Source organism: Hyla sarda, chromosome 3 (genome assembly GCF_029499605.1).
Source record: "Hyla sarda isolate aHylSar1 chromosome 3, aHylSar1.hap1, whole genome shotgun sequence".
Lineage (NCBI taxonomy): Eukaryota > Metazoa > Chordata > Amphibia > Anura > Hylidae > Hyla > Hyla sarda.
The window spans coordinates 93,157,863-93,178,107 of record NC_079191.1 but is presented as its reverse complement, the minus strand read 5'-3'; the positions used below and the strand labels follow the sequence as shown (position 1 = coordinate 93,178,107).

The following is a 20,245-nucleotide window of genomic DNA, read 5'->3' as shown; positions in this document are numbered from 1 at the left end:
TGTCATCTGGTGATAGCAGTTGGCACCACCCTGGTATGCCGCAAAATTAGCTCCAGAGCCTGGTTCATATTTCCCCTGTGCCCATTAGGCATATTTGTATGGCTGATGACGCAGAGAGGTTAAAGGGGTACTCGGGTGGAAAACTTTTTATTTTTAAATCAACTGGTGCCAGAAAGTTAAACAGATTTGTAAATTACTTCTATTAAAAAATCTTAATTCTTTTAGTACTTTTTAGCAGCTGTATGCTAGAGAGGAAATTCTTTACTTTTAGAATTTCTTTTTTGTCTTGTCCACAGTGCTCTCTGCTGACACCTCTGTCTGTGTCAGGAACTGTCCAGAGTAGCAGAGGTTTGTTATGGGGATTTTCTCCTGCTCTGGACAGTTCCTGATATGGGCATCAGGTGTCAGCAGAGAGCCCTGTGGACAACACAAAAAAAGAAATTCAAAAAATTAAGATTTTTATCTGTAGCAAACAGCTGCTAAAAAGTACTGAAAGGATTAAGATTTTTTAATAGAAGTAATTTACAAATCTGTTTAACTTTCTGGCACCAGTTCATTTAAAAAAAAGTTTTGCACCGGAGTACCCCTTTAAATCAAATTGGTCAGACTATGCTGTCCTGTGTGAGACTTTCTTCCAAATGGCAGAAAAACATAGCTGTATGACTAATAGGAGCGATCAGAGTATACACCAGGCACATATTGTAGATTAGAAATCCAGTGTATCCATACAGAGAGCACACCCTGCCCCACTCAGCAGTGATTGACATCTGGCTGCCATATATCTATATACACAGCATCCCATCTGTTGCTGTGTGGAGGGTAAGGTGAGCACTTTCCTCATGTATAAAAATGTAAAATCAAGAAAGTGTCTGTCATTGTATTTAGTTTAATACAGAGGCATGTAAATGCAGAGATATATACTTTGGCATAGAATAGATTAACAATAACCTTGTCCAGTACTCCTTCCTGCACAGTCATGAAAGTTTATAGTTTGGTAAACTAATTTCCTGTCTCTTTCATATGATTTCTGTAGTAAAGGTCAGATATATATAAAAAACTGAGCCTTTGTTGTCAATTAACATATGTATTTAGAAAGAATTTGCAACAATGGTTCTAATCCAGTTGAGAAGACCCTTGAAAAGTCCCTGAAAATAGTTTACATAATAGTCCCTAAGATAGTGATTAGAGATGAGCGAATCGAAGCAGACGCACCCGAATTCGTTATGAATTTAAGGATTTATTCGATTTGCAATGAATGCGAATATCGCCACGATTCTATAGTGCAAATCGCTTCATTAAACTCCATTTAACAGCGTTCCAGGCTCCAGGACACCTAAAATGGTGGATCCACATGTCAGTACATGGGGCAGGGGATGCTGGGAAGGCGGGAAGGCAAGGTGGGAAGGGAGGTAGGCGGGATGACCCTGAATCACATGCAGGATGCAGCCTATCAGCATTCATTGACCCCTGTGATGTCACAGCCCTATTTAATTGGCAGCTGCTCATTTCATGCTATACACTGCAGAGAGAGAGAGGACAGCTGCGTGTCTCTGTGTGTTACACAGACACGCTGAATTGATCATACCGCAGCATTCCACTTCCAACTGCTAGTCACATCAGCGTTGTGGACAGAGAGCAGTGCAGTGCTTTGCTTGTTCTCACTGAGAAGGATTTTTATGCCAGCCATTAACCTCCCAGTCACTTTATTCAGCATTTTATCAGAGAGGGGCAGAAAGCTTGTTGTTGCCTCATACATATCAACAAGCTGCCTTAACTTAATGAACCATATCAAAGGAGGCAGGAATAATTTTTCAGCACAATTCTGTGTATTTTTCCACAAGAAATCATCTGCTGCTTATACTAGTCTGTAGATGGTATAATAACTAGCAGTTCACACCATTCTTAATACTCTGTGACAGAGTGCAAATTTTTTTTATTTTTTTTGTCGTGCTGCACTATTGTGTCCTGCTACTGTGAAAAAATAAGTTTTTTCAGCGGACTGTAGTACATTTTTCTGCCCACATACGTGCATAACACATGCCTACATCAAAGCAGTCTACTATTTTGTATCTGTAAATCTGTAACAAGTCTTGATACTGGGAAAGTCCAGGCAAAAGTAATCACCCGCTGGTGTTTTACAAAAATACGTTTTCCAAGTATACAGTAGCGCATTTTTTTGCCCTCACACATGCATACCACATGCCTACGTCTAAGTAGTGCACTTTTTTGTACCTGTTAATCTGTAACAAGCCTACATACAGTGAAAGGCCAGAGAAAACTTATCACTGGCTGTTGTTTCATGAAAATACGTTCTCCAAGTGTACTGTAGCGCATTTTTTTGCCCTCATACGTGCAAACCACATACCTACATCTAAGTAGTGTACTTTTTTTGCACCTGTTAATCTGTAACAACCCTACATACAGTGAAAGGCCATGGAAAACTAATCACTGGCTGTTGTTTTATGAAATTACGTTTTCCAAGTGTACTGTAGCGCATTTGTTTGCCCTCATACATGCATACCACATACCTACATCTGGGTAGTGTACCATATTGTACCTGTTAATCTATCAAGGGTCTACATACTGTGAAAGCCCAAGCAATAATACTCACCGGCTGGTGTTTTACAAAAATACAGAGTTTTCAATGCGTATTGTAGCGCATTTTTCTGCCCTCATCAGTGCATACCGCATACGCACATCAAAGTAGTGTACCATTTTGTACCTGTTAATCAGTGAAGGGCCTACATACTGTTAAAGTCCAAGCAATAGTACTCACCGGCTGGTGTTTTACAAAAATACAGTTTTTAATGCATATTTTAGTGCATTTTTCTGCCCTCATCAGTGCATATCACATATGTACATCAAAGCAGGGTACCATTTTGTACCTATTAATCTGTCAAGGGCCTACATACTGTGAAAGTCCAAGCAATAGTACTCACCGGCTGGTGTTTTACAAAAATACAGAGTATTTAGGTGTATTGTAGCTCATTTTTCTGCCCTAATCAGTGCATACTGCATACGTACATCTAAGTAGTGTATCATTTTGTACCTGTTAATCTGTCAAGGGCCTACATACTGTGAAAGTCCAAGCAATAGTACTCACCGGCTGTTGTTTTACAAAAATACAGAGTTTTTAATGCGTATTGTAGCGCATTTTTCTGCCCTCATACGTGCATACTGCATACGTACATCTAAGTAGTGTACCATTTTGTACCTGTTAATCTGTCAAGGGCCTAAATACTGTGAAAGTCCAAGCAATAGTACTCACCGGCTGTTGTTTTACAAAAATACAGAGTTTTTAATGCGTATTGTAGTGCATTTTTCTGCCCTCATACGTGCATACCGCATACGTACATCTAAGCAGTGTACCATTTTGTACCTGTTAATCTGTCAAGGGCCTAAATACTGTGAAAGTCCAAGCAATAGTACCCACTGGCTGGTGTTTTACAAAATTACAGAGTTTTTAAGCGTATTGTAGCGCATTTTTCTGCCCTCATCAGTGAATACTGCATACGTACATCTAAGTAGTGTACCATTTTGTACCTGTTAATCTGTCATGGGCCTACATACTGTGAAAGTCCAAGCAAGAGTACTCACCGGCTGGTGTTTTACAAAAATACAGAGTTTTTAGGCATATTGTACTGCATTTTTCTGCCCTCATCAGTGCATACCGCATACGTACATCTAAGTAGTGTACCATTTTGTACCTGTTAATCTGTCAAGGGCCTACATACTGTGAAAGTCCAAGCAAAAGAAGTACTCACCGGCTGGTGTTTTACAAACATTACAGAGTCTTTAGGCTCATTGTAGAGCATTTTTCTGCCCTCCTAAGTGCATACCGCATACGTACATATAAGTAGTGTACTATTTTGTTCCTGTTAATCTGTCAAGGTCCTACATACTGTGAAAGGACAGCCAAAAATAATCACTGGCTGGTGTTTTACAAAAATTACAGAGTTTTTAGGCTCATTGTAGAACTTTTTTCTCCCCTCATAAGTGCATACCACATACTTACATCAAAGCAGTCTACTATTTTGTGTCTGTAAATCTGTAACAAGTCTAGATAATGGTAAAGTACAGTCAAAAGTAATCGGCGTCTGGTGTTTTACGAAAATATGTTTTCTAAGTGTACTGTAGCGCCTTTTTTTGCCATCATATGTGCATACCACATACCTAAATCTAAGTAGTGTACCATTTTGTACCTGTTAATCTGTCAAGGGCCTACATACTGTGAAAGTCCAAGCAATAGTACAAGGCATATTGTAGCGCATTTTTCTGCCCTCATCAGTGCATACCGCATACCTACATCTAAGTAGTGTACTATTTTGTACCTGTTAATCTGTCAAGGGCCAAACATACTGTGAAAGGACAGCCATAAGTAATCACTGGGTGGTGTTTTACAAAAATACTGAGTTTTTAGCCATATTGTAGCGCATTTATCTGCCCTCATCAGTGCATACCGCATACCTACATCTAAGTAGTGTACTATTTTGTACCTGTTAATCTGTCAAGGGCCTACATACTGTGAAAGGACAGCCAAAAGTAATCACCTGCTGCCGTTCTAGACAAATACTTTTTTAAGAGTAGTGAAGCGTATTGTACTCCCCTCATATACGCACTAAATATGTCAGGCAGAGAAGTGCCAGGACGTGCACAGAGGAGTGGCAGAGTCCTAAATCCTTCAGTCAGAGGTCGCAGCAGACTTGGGGCGAGTGGCAGCAGGAGTCGCAGCGAGAGGCCTGAGCTCCCGTTATCAGCTAGCGGTCGTGTCTCGACCAGCAACCCATCTGCCGTCATCGATTGGTTAACACGGTCATCCACTTCATCACAAGGAACATCTGACACCCCCAGTCAACAGTCGGTGGGTTCCTCAGACACAACTCTCAGTTGGCATGGCCCGGGAGCAGTCCCTGTCTTCCCATTGCCTGTGTCCTGTGCTGTTCCCTATCCTACAGAAGTTCTTATGCTGTGGGTTCAGCTCCACTATTCACTGAGGACGATCTAATAGAGGACAGTCAGCAGCTACTGCCCAGCCAAGAAGGGGAGAAGACATGCGCCGCTTCCTCCTCTAGGTGGCCATGTAGTGATGAGGAGAGTGACGTGGGAGGTGGTGTTGCCAGGATTCAGGGTCCTGAAGCAGACACTGTTGAGGAACCTAAGCAGGACATCAGTGACGTGCAGACACTTGTTGATGATGATGGAGCCGGGTGCAGAAGGGGCTTCATCATCATCAGGAGAAGAGAGTTGCCAGTTGCCCTTGAGGCAGCAGCTGAGCCAGCAAGGCGGTAGCATGGTTGGCAGTCAGCTTGGTGGCAGAAGTGGAAATTCTGGAGCCAAACGTGCCCGGGGGAGACCACCAGCTTTGCAGCAGCCTACCTATCTGGGAGGTAGTGGAACAGGGGTTCCTGGAGACGGCGGCAGTAGCAGTCAATTAGTGCGGACTGCTGGTGTGAAAATCAGCTACTCGGCGGTGTGGCAGTTTTTCATCAAGCATCCGGAGGAGGTTCACATAGCCACATGCAAGATATGTTGGCAGAAGGTGAAGCATGGCCAGGGTCCCAATGTTGGCACCACGGTCCTGCGTCAACACATGCTTCGCAACCATAAAACGGCCTGGGAGAACCGTGGCTCCGATGTAGTGGTCCAGCCTGCTGCATCACCCAGTGGCACGCCGCTCCCTCCTTCAGCTAGCCAAGGCTCCACCACCTCAGCCGAAGGGAACTGTGTGTCATACCCTCCTTCTGTCACTTCGGATGCTCCTGCTTCTCCCCCATTCTGCCATCAATCCATCCGCGAAGTCATGTCCAATAGACAACTATATGCGCCCACTCATCCAATGGCACAGAAGTTGAATGTTCTCCTGTCTAAGTTTCTGGTGCTGCAGTCCCTCCCTTTTCAAGTGGTGGACCTTTAAGAGAACTGATGGCTTGTGCTGTGCCGAGGTGGAGAGTACCAAGCCATCATTTCTTTGCTAAGAAGGCATTACCACCCCTGCACAATTTTGTGGAAGAGAAGGTGAGCCAGTCCTTGAGCCTGTCGGTGTGTACCAAAGTGCACGGCAGCGTCGACGTCTGGAGTTGTAACTATGGTCAGGAACAATACATGTCCTTTGCGGCTCACCGGGTGAATGTGATTCCTGCTCAGCCACAACCCCAACTTGGACAGGTCACACCGCTTTCTCCTCCACGCTGTCAGTCCGTTGGTCCTGTTACAGTGTGCGACTCTGCCTCCTCATCCTCCACCGTGTCCTCAGCCTCCACTGCCCGGACAAGTCTCAGTGTACCATGTGTGCAGGGCACGGTGGTGTCACGCTGTTCTTCAAAATCTGGAAATGGGAACCATGGTGACCGGTAACGGGAAGAACATCTTGGCCGGGCTGCGACATGGAAGGGTGAAACATGCGCCCTGCATGGCACACGTGTTAAATCTGGTTGTCAAGCAGTTCCTGAAGTTTTCCCCCCATTTGCAATACATCCTAACAATGGGAAGGAAACTTTGCATGCACTTCAGCCACTTGTGCACCGCAAAGCACACCCTCCTTGAGCTGCAGCATCAGAATGGTATACCCCAACATAGTCTGATTTGTGACATTGCCACACGTTGGAATTCCACCCTGCATATGTTGGACCGTCTGTACGAACAGAGAAAAGCCATCACTGATTTCTTGATGATCAAAGCGGATAGGGGTAATCTTGTGTGTAAATTCAATCTGAACCAGTGGCAGCTCATACGTGACACCTGCCGTTTGCTCAGGCCCTTTGAGGAAGCCACATTATACGTAAATCGCCAGGATTACGGGATGAGCGACCTCATTCCACTGCTTCATATCCTACAACAAGTGTTGGAAACGATAGCTGCTCAGGGCAATGGAGACATTGCGCCTACATCTTAGGCCACATAAGCCCTGTGGGGGCTGAACTGGAGAAGAAGGAGGAGGAGGATGAGGGGCACAGTGGAGCACAGTTTAGGTTTGATGAGATGGGCGGTGTTTCTAGTTATCTGACAGGAGAGGAGGAGCATGATGAACTAGAGGAGCTAGAGGGTTATGAGGAAGGCGAGACAGAGGACCCAGGCACACTGTGGCAGTATGCAGTTGAGATGGAGGCAGGGAGTCCCTCCGAGTCACTTGCACAAATGGCACGATGCATGCTCACTTGCTTGCGTAGTGACAGACGAATTGTCACCATTGGGTAGCGGGATGACTTCTGGGTCTCCACCCAATTGGACCCTGAGAGGGAAGACAAACTGACCTACTATAAAGAGATCCTACGTAGCCAGTTGGCTGATGCCTATCGGCGCCATTGTCCATCCACTAGCAGGTCTTACTCGGGGGGGCCTCTGCGCTCACCTTCCACTGCCATGGCTGCTGGGAGGGGTGGGGTGGCAGCAGTACCAGCTCCATCAGCAGCAGCCTACAGTCTCTGATGAGTACCTTTCTTCACACGCACAGTGAAGAAACACATCAGCAGCAGGTAGACATGGAGCAGGACCTGAACCAGCAGGTGGTGGCATACCTTGACATGCCCATGCCAACACACCTTGAAGATTCGTTCGACTTCTGGGCAGCCAAACTTGATTTGTGGTCGCAACTTGCAGAGTTTGCCCTGGAAAAGCTGTCCTGCCCGGCCAGTAGTTTGGCATCAGAACGGGTGTTTAGTGCGGCAGGGGCAATAGTGAAGATGAATCAGGCATGGATCAGCCAGGATTTTGACCAACCAATGCCAGATGCATCAGAGTAGATTGACCATGGTGCTACAGCAACACTTCACAAATATGGATAGTGCCAAACAGATTTAGGGCACTGCTCCCCAGTTACAAACATTCCAGCCACCTTCATCACCGGGTACTGGTTTTGCCACCCACCGCACCACTCTGTCACCGGGTCACTTTCAGGACTCCTGATGCTGCTGCCACCTCCAAGCTGTTTCAATCAGCCACTATTTTGTCTCCTTATGCTTCTGGCAACTCCAGGCTGTGCCATTCAGCCACTATATGGTCTCTTCATACTTTGGCCAATTCCAGGCTGTACCATTCAGACACTATATTGGCTCTTTATGCTTTCCCCATCTCCAGACTGTGCCATTCAGCCAATATATTGATTTCTGATGCTGCTGGGACTGTCTTGGATATTACAATTTTTTTATGTTAGCACTAGCAAACATACATGCTCAATCGAGATTTCAACAATGACCTTTTAATGTTAAGGGTTGTGAAACCCTCTTATGTTCGCATTCTGCTGCCTGCTCCACGCTGTGTGTTTCAGCAACTATATGGTTTAGTGATGCTGCTGGGCCTGTGCCCAGGTTAGCACTGGGCCTGTGTGAGGTTAGCACTAGCTAACATACATCTTGTATACAGATTTCAACATTAACATTTTAATGTTAGGGGTTGTGAAGCCCCCTTGTAAACTCATGCTGAGGCATACTCCAAGCTGTGTGTTTCAGCAACTATATGGTTTAGTGATGCTGTTGGGCCTGTGCCTAAAACTTTTTGAGGTTAGCACTAGCTAACATACATCTTGTATACAGATTTCAACATTTACATTTTAATGTTAGGTGTTGTGAATCCCTTTTGTAAACTCATGCTGATGCCACCTCCAGGCTCTGTCATTGTGCTTCCATGTAACATATGTCTCCTTGTTAGATTTGGCCCTTTGTACCCACACGCCGGGGCCTGGGACACTAAAACTTGGGAGTTAAAAGTTCAATTTCAAAATCCTTCATTTAAATTTCAAATTCTGAAATTTTAATTAAAAAATCATACATTTCAATGGTCTCCTCATGCTTATGCCAACTCCAGGCCATGTCATTCAGGCAATATATGGTTTACTGATACTGCTGCTGGGCCTGGGTCTGGGAATAAAAATGTTGTTATGGTAGTTAGCACTAGCTACAGTGTTCAAAATCTTCATTTTAAATTTGAAAAATTCTTCTGTTTTTTCTTTGGGATTGTGAAGCCCTGGTGTGTACTCATACTTCAGACAACTCCAGGCTGTGTCATTCAGGCAATATATGTTTTACTGATACTGCTGCTGGGCCTGGGAATAAACATTTTGTTATGGTAGGTAGCACTAGCTATCCAAAATCTTCATTTTAAATTTGAAAAATTCTTCTGTTTTTTATTTGGGATTGTGAAGTCCTGGTGTGTACTCATGCTTCAGACAACTCCAGGCTGCGTCATTCAGGCAATATACAGTGACCCCCCCGACCTACGATGGCCCCGACATATGATCAAATCGACATACGATGGCCTCTCAGAGGCCATCGCATGTCAATGTCAGTATCGACATACGATGCTTTTTTATGTTGGGGCCATCGCATTAAGTGCTGTCTGGCAGTGCAAAATGCTTAAGCTGCTGCCGGATAGCAGCTTAATGTTCCCCGTGTGGTGCAGTAAGTATTACTTACCCCTCCACGCTGCTCCGGGGTGCCCTCCGGGTCCAGCGCTGGTCTTCCGGTGTCTTCTTGGCCCTCTCCGATGACGTCAATGCGGTGCTGCGCACGTCATCCAATAGATATGGCGTACGCAGCGGCATAATGACATCGCTACGCAGGCCCAGTAAGGCCTTGCGGAAGACAGCAGAGGACCGGAGAAGACAGCGGAGGACCGGAGAAGACCGGAGAGCCCAGCGGAGGCCCGGGGTCACCATCAGGAGCGGCGGGGACACCATCGCGAGCGGCGGGGACAGGTGAGTACAGCTTCCTATACTTTACATTGCACGAATCCCTCAACATACGATGGATTCGACAAACGATGGCTCGCTTGGAACGAATTACCATCGTATGTTGAGGGACCACTGTATGGTTTACTGATACTGCTGCTGGGCCTGGGTCTGGGAATAAAATTTTTGTTATGGTAGGTAGCACTAGCTATCCAAAATCTTCATTTTAAATTTCAAAAATTCTTCATTTTTTCTTTGGGATTGTGAAGCCCTGGGGTCTCCTCATGCTTCAGCCAACTCCAGGCTGTGTCATTCAGGCAATATATACTCTCCAAGCATTATTGCCATGTTGATACCAGACCAGTAATAAAAGGAATATATAGGATACTGACCACTGGCTGTTGGAATTGACTGACTTTACCAGGTGGTAGATTTACCATTTTGAAGTTCCTCAGTTACAGTAGGCTTTAAGTTGTTCATTGTTTGTTGTGGTTCTTCAGTTGCAGAATAAAGTTGTATCATGTTTTCCTGTTCCTACGATGAGCTAATGTTACTGGAACACACAATACTCATATTGTCATCTAATGAAGGATCTTTTTCTTCAGAGAACGTATCTATCATTTTGTTATTTTGAATGTCAGGTGGTATTCTGACAATTTTTGTGAAGCCCTGGGGTCTCCTCATGCTTCAGCCAACTCCAGGCTGTGCCAGTCAGACACCATATGGTGTCCTCCTACTGATGCCACCTCCAGGCTCTGTCATTGTGCTTACATGTGACATGGGACTCCTTGTTAGATTAGTTCCTTTGTACCCACACGCCGGGGCCTGTTCCTGGGCCACTAAAACTTGGGAGTTAAAAGTTCCATTTCAAAATCCTCAATTTCAATTTCAAAATCTTAGATTTCTATTTAATATTCTTGTATTTCAATGGTCTCCTCATGCTTCAGTCACCTTCAGGCTGTACCATTCAGACACTACATGGGCTCCTTATGCTTTCCCCACCTCCAGGCTGTGTCATTCAGCCAATATATCGTTTTCTAATGCCTGCTCTGATATATCGTTTGCTGATGCCTGCTCCTGACTGCTTCTGTGTCTTTCAGGAACTACTTGGCTTACTGATGCTACTGGGCTTGGGTCTTACATTTTTGGATGTTTAGCACGAGCTAAATACATGCTTAAGAGATATTTCAACTTTGATCTTTCAATGTAAGGGGTTATGAAACCCTCTGGTGTACTGCTGATGCCTGCTCCTGACTGTGTGTTTCAGGAACTACTTGGCTTATTGATGCTTCTGGGCTTGGGCCTTACATTTTTGGACGTTTAGCACGAGCTAAATACATGTTTTATTGAAATTTCAACATTGATGTTTCAATGTAAGGGGTTATGAAACTCTCAGGTGTACTGCTGATGCCTGCTCCTGACTGCTTCTGTGTCTTTCAGGAACTACTTGGCTTACTGATGCTTCTGGGCTTGGGCCTTAAATTTTTGGATGTTTAGTATGAGCTAAATACATGCTTAATAGAAATTTCAACATTGATCTTTCAATGTAAGGGGTTATGAAACCCTCTGGTGTACTGCCGATGCCTGCTCCTGACTGTGTGTTTCAGGAACTACTTGGCTTATTGATGCTTCTGGGCTTGGGCCTTACATTTTATGAAGTATAACATGAGCTAAATACATGCTTAATAGAAATTTCAACATTGATCTTTCAATGTAAGGGGTTATGAAACCCTTGGGTGCTCTGCTGATGCCTGCTCCTGACTGCTCCTGTGTCTTTCAGCAATTACTTGGCTTACTGATGCTTCCTGGCTTGGGCCTTACATTTTTGGATGGTAGCACTAGCTAAAATGCATCTTCAATAGAGATTTCAAAATTCACCTTTTAATGTTAGGGGTTGTGAATCCCTCTTGTGTACTCATGCTGCTGCCTGCTCCTGTATGTGTCATATAGCAACTACATGGTTTAGTGATGCTGCTGAGCTTAGGACATTACATATATATGTTTATGGTAGCACTAAGTACCATACATCTTCAATTGAAATTTAAAAATTAATCTTTTATTATTAGAGATTGTGAGGCCCTATTGTCTCCTCATCTGCCGCCAACTCCAGGTTGTGCCATTCAGACACTATATGGTCTCCTTATGCTTCAGCCTCATCGAAGCTGTGTCATCCAGCCACTAGATGGTCTCCTCATGCTGCCACCACCTCCACGCTTTGACATTCAGCCACTATAAGGTCTCCTCATGCTGCCAACACCTCCATGCTATGTCATTCAGCCACTATATGGTATCCTCATGCTTCAGCCTCATCCAAGCTGTGTCATCCAGCCACTATATGGACTCCTCATGCTGCCACCGCCTCCACGCTGTGTCATTCAGCCACTATATGGTCTCCTCATGCTGCCAACTCTAGGCTCTGACACTGTGCCACTCTGCGGCAGTGATTCTAAAAGCAATGCTGTAATCTGCATGTTATTCTGAATAACAGTATTATTTCACTACCCCAGCACACTCCATATTCATGTTAGAACACAGAAAAGTGTTCTACACCCTTATTGAGGCTCTCTGTAGGCCAGAAATAGCAGTTTTTAATATAGATTCGCTGCAAAAAAATTCTGATCGAAACAATTTTTTTCAAAAAATTTGGCGAATCAGCTGAATCGAATTTTTCTAAAGTTTGCTTGTCTCTAATAGTGATTTAGATTTAGTTCTTCCAGGACTTTGTCCCCCCAGCAGAATGAATAGCTTAATACACAACATGCGAAATGCTGTGGAATTTTAAAGGTGCCACCTCTGGTCCTCATGTGGTACCATAGGGTGTTAGGAGAAATACCTTATCCCTTTGTGATGCCAGGGTACTGTGATCCTATACACTGTCCGAGGTTGGAGTCAGCTTCTCCTGGGCCAGACACGGGGAGTAAATTAACACACCGACGTTAGCTTACGGATAACTGTCTTTACTGAGCAGGGTGCAGATGATATTACACAGAGAGTCTGGTGTTGTGTGAGAGGATGCAGCGTAACTCCTTGGGAGCCCTGTTGCCGTGCTGGGATTTGTGGTGCTATCACTAAATGAATGAATACTGACTTGAAAGACGGGCACATGAATACTGATAGGTAGGGTTCTGTCAAGGTATTGTAGCCTTTTCCGCTGGGGCATGAACTTCCACCATGTTGGGGATCCTTGCAGAATGACTGGATTGAATAAATTTGATCTGGGCCTTCCCTTGAGGCTTCCACATACAAAAAACCTTAACCTCTTAAGGACGCAGGGCGTACCTGTACGCCCTGCGCCCGGTCCCGGTATATAACATGAGGTCCCACCGTGACCCCGCGCCATACTGGGTCGGTCCAGGCGGCTAATGACATCTGGGACCCTGGGCTAATCGCTGTGCCGTGTGTTATTAATCCTTTAGACCTGGCGTTAAAAGTTGATCGCCGCGTCTAAAATGAAAGTGAAAGCTTCCTGGCAGCTCAGTCCGGCTGATCGGGACCATCGTGGTGAAATCGCGATGTCCCGATCAGCTAGAACACGAGCGGAGGTCCCCTTACCTGCTTCCGTCACGTCCGATCGGCGATTGATCGCTCCAAGCCTGAAATCTAGGCTTGAGCAATCGACCGCCGATAACACTGATCTTTTCCGTGTCAATGCACAGCAATGATTTATGTATGAGATCGATATGTGTAGGGTAATAGCCACTGGGGGGGGGGGGGGCTATAACACTGCAAAAAACAGTGTTTAAAAAAAAAAGTGTGAAAAAAAAGTTAATAAAGATCATTTAACCCCTTCCCTAATAAAAGTAAGAATCACCCCCCTTTTCCCATTTAAAAAAAATGTGTAAATAAAAATAAACATATGTCCGAACTATAAAAATATGTAATTAATTAAACTGCACGGTCAATGGCGTACGGGCAAAAAAATTCCAAAGTCCAAAATAACGTATTTTTGGTCACTTTTTATATCATAAAAAAAATGAATAACAAGCGATCAAAAAGTCCAATCAATATATAAATGGTACCAATAAAAACTTCAGATCATGGCACAAAAAAATTAGCCCTCATACCGGCCCGTACGTGGAAAAAAAAAAAGTTATAGGGGTCAGAAGATGACAATTTTCCTGCATGTAGTTATGATTTTTTTTTTAGAAGCAATACAAATTCAAACCTATATAAGTATGGTATCATTTTAACCATATGGACCTACAGAATAAAAATAAGGTGTCATTTTTATCGAAAACTGCACTGCGTAGAAACGGAAGCCCCCAAATTTACAAAATGGCATTTTTTCTTCAATTTTGTCGCACAATGAATAATTTTTCCGCTTCGCTGTGGATATTTTGGTAAAATGACTAATATCACTGCAAAGCAGAATAAGACATAATATGGAATTGCAAAATTGAAAGCGTTATGATTTTTAGAAAGTGATGAGGAAAAAATGAAAATTCAAAAACTGAAAAACCCGGCGTCCTTAAGGGGTTAACCACATTGCTGCTCAGACTTGGATAGAACTGCAACTGAACTTGGCCAACTCCTCCCCTACACTACACTATAAGGGTAAGAATTTAGGGGTGGCAGGATCACATGGGGTTTACACAGCTACTCTCTTAAGGGTACAGTAAACACATGTAACATACATCAGTATAACAATAACAAGATAATTTATAAAAAAAAATATATTAATCTCTCAACAAAGTGCAAACATAACTAAAATAATCATGTCTTCCAGTGGGTCCAACACCTGAACTGTAATGCTGCCCAAAGCAGTCCGAAGCCACAGGACCGCCATTGGTGCTGGGACACCACACTCATAGAAGTGGTAAAAGTGTTCTGTGAATGGCCTTTCGGACACAGTTGGGTGCACAGACACCTTGCATTTTTGCTGCTTTTCCTCAATTGTCCTATACCTCCTCACCCCCTCAATGAAGGACATAGAAAGAGTTTTTATAGCAGGAAGAAACTGGCAGAAACACACTGAACCAACATAGATGCAATATTTATTACAGTACAGATTAGAAAATAAGTAATGCAGTGTGTAATAGGGATCATAATAAGGAAGTTTAATATTTCCATATAAAGGTGTAAATGAGGCCATAATGGCTTTCCATTTGTTTGCTTTTTGGGATGACCCTTCTTCTCAAAACCTTTACCAATAGTAAGACGACTTACTGGCAGACAAAATCCATTGAAAAGCTTGTCAATAAAACAGTATTGCTCTAGCAATGCTGCAAGAAAAACTAGCAGCTACATTATGTCTGCAGGGTAGAAAAATGTAGAAACATGGTAAATAACTACCATTGAGGATTTCAAGCTTTCCGAACACAGTAGACCTGAATGTCCAACCCTCATAGTAGGGTAATTCATAGAAGTATTTATAACAGTGTCACAGAATAGTACATAGAGTTGTACCAATACAATCATTTCCGCACTGACTATAAGCCACAAGGTTTCTCCCTATTTCCTCTATCAAAAAACTCTAAGAGAGCAGCACTCCTAGGGTCAATGCAGTGATGATAGGGTGCGTCCAGTTGCTACAGATCCCGGTTACGAATCCCTCCAAATAGAAAACGAAAGGCAACCGCACTCCCATATTTTGCAAAAAAAGGGGGTCTTTATTCACACAAACGTGAAGGTGTCCACCTTCACGTTTGTGTGAATAAAGACCCCCTTTTTTTGCAACATATGGGAGTGCGGTTGCCTTTCGTTTTCTATTTCCTCTATTAGAGATTCAGGATTTGATTCCATTTTGTTATATTCATTGCATTTTTTCCAGTGAACTTTTCTTCACACTTTTCCATAGCGCTGTGCACTGAGCCAACTATTTCCTGCTATTCTGTAAACCTAACGCAAGTTTACTTTAGAAACCTTGTTTAATAGATATGCTGAATCCCGTAAGGAAACTGGTGTAAGCAAAGTGTAAAGTGGGGACAATAATCCAAACCATCAATTATTTCGATCATTTTCTTGGCATGAAACTGCATTTTTAAAGGGGTTATCCCCTAGTCACTTGCTGATTGGAAGGGTCTGACCACTGGGACCCCAACCAGTCACATGAACAATGATTTGAGGTCTGAAGAGTGAATGCAGTGACTGTGTGTATGCTCTGTTACTGCTGCATCCATTCTGCATGGAGCTTTTGAACATTGCCAAGTTCGGTGTGCGGCTGTGTTTGGAAGCCTCAAGGAGAGTGAATGAATGAATGAAGCAATGGACAAATGAGCACTGCCATCCCCTATACCCCTGCAAAGCAGTCATGAGGGGCTGACATGCAATCCCGGAGCCTAGCGAACATGCCAGTCCTTCCATCTCAGAACTCCAGTCACAATAACAATAAACTGTTATACATAAGTATTGCAGTAAATTGTACAAGTGATCAGGCAATGCCCCCCCCCCCTAACAGTAAAAAATAAATAAATATATATATATATATATATACTGTATATTAGTTAGGAGTAGCCGTATTAAACCAGTGTATCCACTGTATGTATATATATATATATATATATATATATATATATATATATATATATATAGTAAAATCAAGTTTGTTTTTTGTTGTTAAGTTCTCCACGCCCTCTCAGTAAACTCTCAGTTTTGTGTGATTGCTACTACTAACCAAACTCCAGAATATGTGTTTTTCATTCTGACTAAGGCTAGGTTTACATCTGCTTCAGAGTTCCATTTGCAGAATCCATCAAAATCTCAGGACTTGACCAGAGGAAAAAATACAGAAAGCTGCAATTTTTCACCCGGTCAACTCCAGCAAATAACACCAGTCAGAAAACAACAAAGGGCCCAATTAGAAGTCAAAGGGATCTGACGGTGTTCGTTGTGCAGTTGACTGTGTTGCTAATGTTTTTTCATGAGCAGACCGTGAGGGAGCTATCGAATGCAGTGTCAATACAGATGTTAACTTAGCCTTATAGAAGAGAGCATCTGATGACAGATCCACATTAAGGGTCTATTCATACAGCAGAATTTCCACTTGCAGAATTCCGCCTCAAATTAAAACCCATATACTCCCATTCACACTTCTGAACTTCTGCTTGCGGAATTCAGCAAATGGAAATTCTGAAGTGTTAATGGGAGTGTGGAAACCCATAGAAATCTATGGGCTTTAAATGGGCACTCTTATTCAAACAATTTTTTGCTATTGCACTCCTTATGGTAAATAAAAAAGATTTCTAATATACTTTGGTTAAAAAAAATTAAGTTTTCTATGTTTTATTTGTGCGTAAAAAAGCTCAAGTGCACATTTTCCCCCATCTTATACACAGACTTAGGACCGAGGTCCAAACACAGAAAGTGCAGCCTGGAGTGCTGAGGGGGGGGGGGGGCGGGGGTGTCCTACCAACAGCATATGGCAGGTAAGTGTGAGAGGAGCTATGATTGGATGTGGCTGGACCTACCCCCCCTCACCACTCCAGGCTGCACTTCCTGTGTTTGGACGTTGGTCCTAAGTCTGTGTATAAGATGGGGGAAAATGTGCTCTTGAGCTTTTTAAAGCACAAATAAAACATAGAAAACTTCATTTTTTTTTTTTTTAACCTCTTAAGGACGCAGGGCGTATGGATACGCCCTGCATCCCGAGTCCTTAAGGACGCAGGGCGTATCCATACGCCCGTGGGAATTCCGGCCCCCACCGCTAGCCGGTTGGGGACCGGAGCCGGATGCCTGCTGAAATCTTTCAGCAGGCATCCCGGCATATCGCCCAGGGGGGTCATTATGCCCCCCGATGTCGGCGATCGCCGCAGATCGCTGGACAATTCAGTCCAGCGATCTGCGGCGATTCCGGGTCAATCGGGTCTCCAGTGACCCGGTGACCCGGAATTACTGGCTGTTCGGGGCCGTCTCTGACGGCCCCGAACAGCCAGAGCCTGCAGGGGTGAGGTGGCACTGGTGCCACCTCACGATCGCCCTGATTCGTCGGCCGGATTACCGGCCGACCAATCAGGGCGCCTGCTGCGGGTGTCACTCCCGCACCCGCTCCGCCCCTCTTCCGGAGGGCGTGAGCGGGTGCGGGAAGACGACCCCGGGTGCTGGGGACCCCGATCCCCGGCGTTAATGTTGGGATCGGGGCCCCAGGAGCGACGGCGGCGGCGAGGGACAGCCTGCGATGGAGCAGCAGCAGGAGGTGAGTTACAGCCTCCTGCTGTTGCTTAGCAACAGCTCCCAGCATGCAAAAAGGGCATGCTGGGAGCTGTAGTTATGCAACAGCAGGAGGCAGACCACCACAACTCCCAGCATTCCCTTATGGGCATGCTGGGACTTATGGTTTTGCAACAGCTGGAGGCACATTTTTTCTATGGAAAAATACCTTCAGCTGTTGTATAACTACAACTCCCAGCTTGCACAAACAGCTAAAGTGCATGCTGGGAGTTGTAGTGGTGCATCTGCTGGTTGCATAACTACAACTCCCAGCATGCCCGTTGGCTGTCGGTGACTGCTGAGAGTTGTAGTTTTGCAACAGCTGAAGGCACACTGGTTGTGAAACTTAGTTTTTTTTTTACCTAACTCATTGTTTCACGACCGGTGTGCCTCCAGCTGTTGCAAACTACAACTCCCAGCAGTCACCTTACACGATGCACCGTACATGCTGGGAGTTGTAGTTTTGCAACAGCTGGAGGCACACTGGTTTTGAAACACTGAGTAAGGTCACAAACTCCGTGATACATAACCAGTGTGCCTACAGCTGTTGCAAAACTAAAACTCTCAGCATGTACAGTCTCTCAGCGCATGCTGGGAGTTGTAGTTTTGCAACAGCTGGATGTCCCCCCCAATGTGAATGTACAGGGTACACTCACATGGGCGGAGGCTTACAGTAGGTATCGGGCTGCAAGTTTGAGCTGCAGCAAATTTTCTGCAACAGCTCAAACTGCCAGCGAGAAACTACTGTGAACCCCCGCCCGTGCGACTGTACCCTAAAAACACTACACTACACTACCACAAAAAATAAAATAAAAAGTAAAAAACACTACATATACACATACCCCTACACAGCCCCCCTCCCCTCCCCAATAAAAATGAAAAACGTCTGGTACGCCACGGTTTCCAAAACGGAGCCTCCAGCTGTTGCAAAACAACAACTCCCAGTATTGTCGGACAGCCGTTGACTGTCCAGGAATGCTGGGAGTTTTACAACAGCTGGAGGCACCCTGTTTGGGAATCACTGGCGTAGAATACCCCTATGTCCACCCCTATGCAATCCCTAATTTAGGCCTCAAATTCGCATGGCGCTCTCACTTTGGAGCCCTGTCGTATTTCAAGGCAACAGTTAAGGGTCACATATGGGGTATCGCCGTACTCGGGAGAAATTGGGCTTCAAATTTTGGGGGGTATTTTCTGCTTTAACCCTTTGTATAAATGTAAATTTTTTGGGAAACCAAGCATTTTAGGTAAATTTTTTTTTTTTTTTTACATATGCAAAAGTCGTGAAACACCTGTAGGGTATTAAGGTTCACTTAACCCCTTGTTACATTCCCCGAGGGCTCTAGTTTCCAAAATGGTATGCCATGTGGGGTTTTTTTGCGGTCCTGGCACCATAGGGGCTTCCTAAATGCGGCATGCCCCCAGAGCAAAATTTGCTTTCAAAAAGCCAAATGTGACTCCTTCTCTTCTGAGACCTGTAGTGCGCCAACAGAGCGCTTTTCACCCCCATATGGGGTGTTTTCTGAATCGGGAGAAATTGGGCTTCAAATTTTGGGGGGTATTTTCTGCTTTAACCCTTTGTATAAATGTAAATTTTTTGGGAAACCAAGCATTTTAGGTACATTTTTTTATTTTTTTTTACATATGCAAAAGTCGTGAAACACCTGTAGGGTATTAAGGTTCACTTTACCCCTTGTTACGTTCCCTGAGGGGTCTAGTTTCCAAAATGGTATGCCATGTGGTTTTTTTTTGCTGTCCTGGCACCATAGGGGCTTCCTAAATGCGGCATGCCCCCAGAGCAAAATTTCCTTCAAAAAAGCCAAATGTGACTCCTTCTCTTCTGAGACCTGTAGTGCGCCAGCAGAGCACTTTTCACCCCCATATGGGGTGTTTTCTGAATCGGGAGAAATTGGGCTTCAAATTTTGGGGGGTATTTTCTGCTATTACCCTTTTTAAAAATGTAAAACTTTAGAGAAACCAAGCATTTTAGGTAAAAAAAATATATATTTTTTTTACATATGCAAAAGTCGTGAATCACCTGTGGGGTATTAAGGTTCACATTACCCCTTGTTACGTTCCCCGAGGGGTCTAGTTTCCAAAATGGTATGCCATGTGTTTTTTTTTGCTGTTCTGGCACCATAGGGGCTTCCTAAAGGTGACATGCCCCCCAAAAACCATTTGACGCTCCTTCCATTCTGAGCCCTCTACTGCGCCCGCCGAACAATTAACATAGACATATGAGGTATGTGCTTACTCGAGAGAAATTGGGTTTCAAATACAAGTAAAAATTTTCTCCTTTTTACCCCTTGCAAAAATTCAAAAATTGGGTCTACAAGAACATGCGAGTGTAAAAAATAAAGATTGTGAATTTTCTCCTTCACTTTGCTGCTATTCCTGTGAAACCCGTAAAGGGTTAAAACGCTTACTGAATGTCATTTT

The 20,245-nt window shown here is 44.2% G+C and overlaps 1 protein-coding gene across 3 annotated transcripts in view; it reads left to right on the top strand.

Moving 5' to 3' along the window:
* INPP5D (inositol polyphosphate-5-phosphatase D) overlaps positions 1 to 20,245 on the top strand; it is a 176,873-nt gene that overhangs the window by 55,276 nt on the left and 101,352 nt on the right. The gene's annotated exons all lie outside the window — the stretch shown is intronic.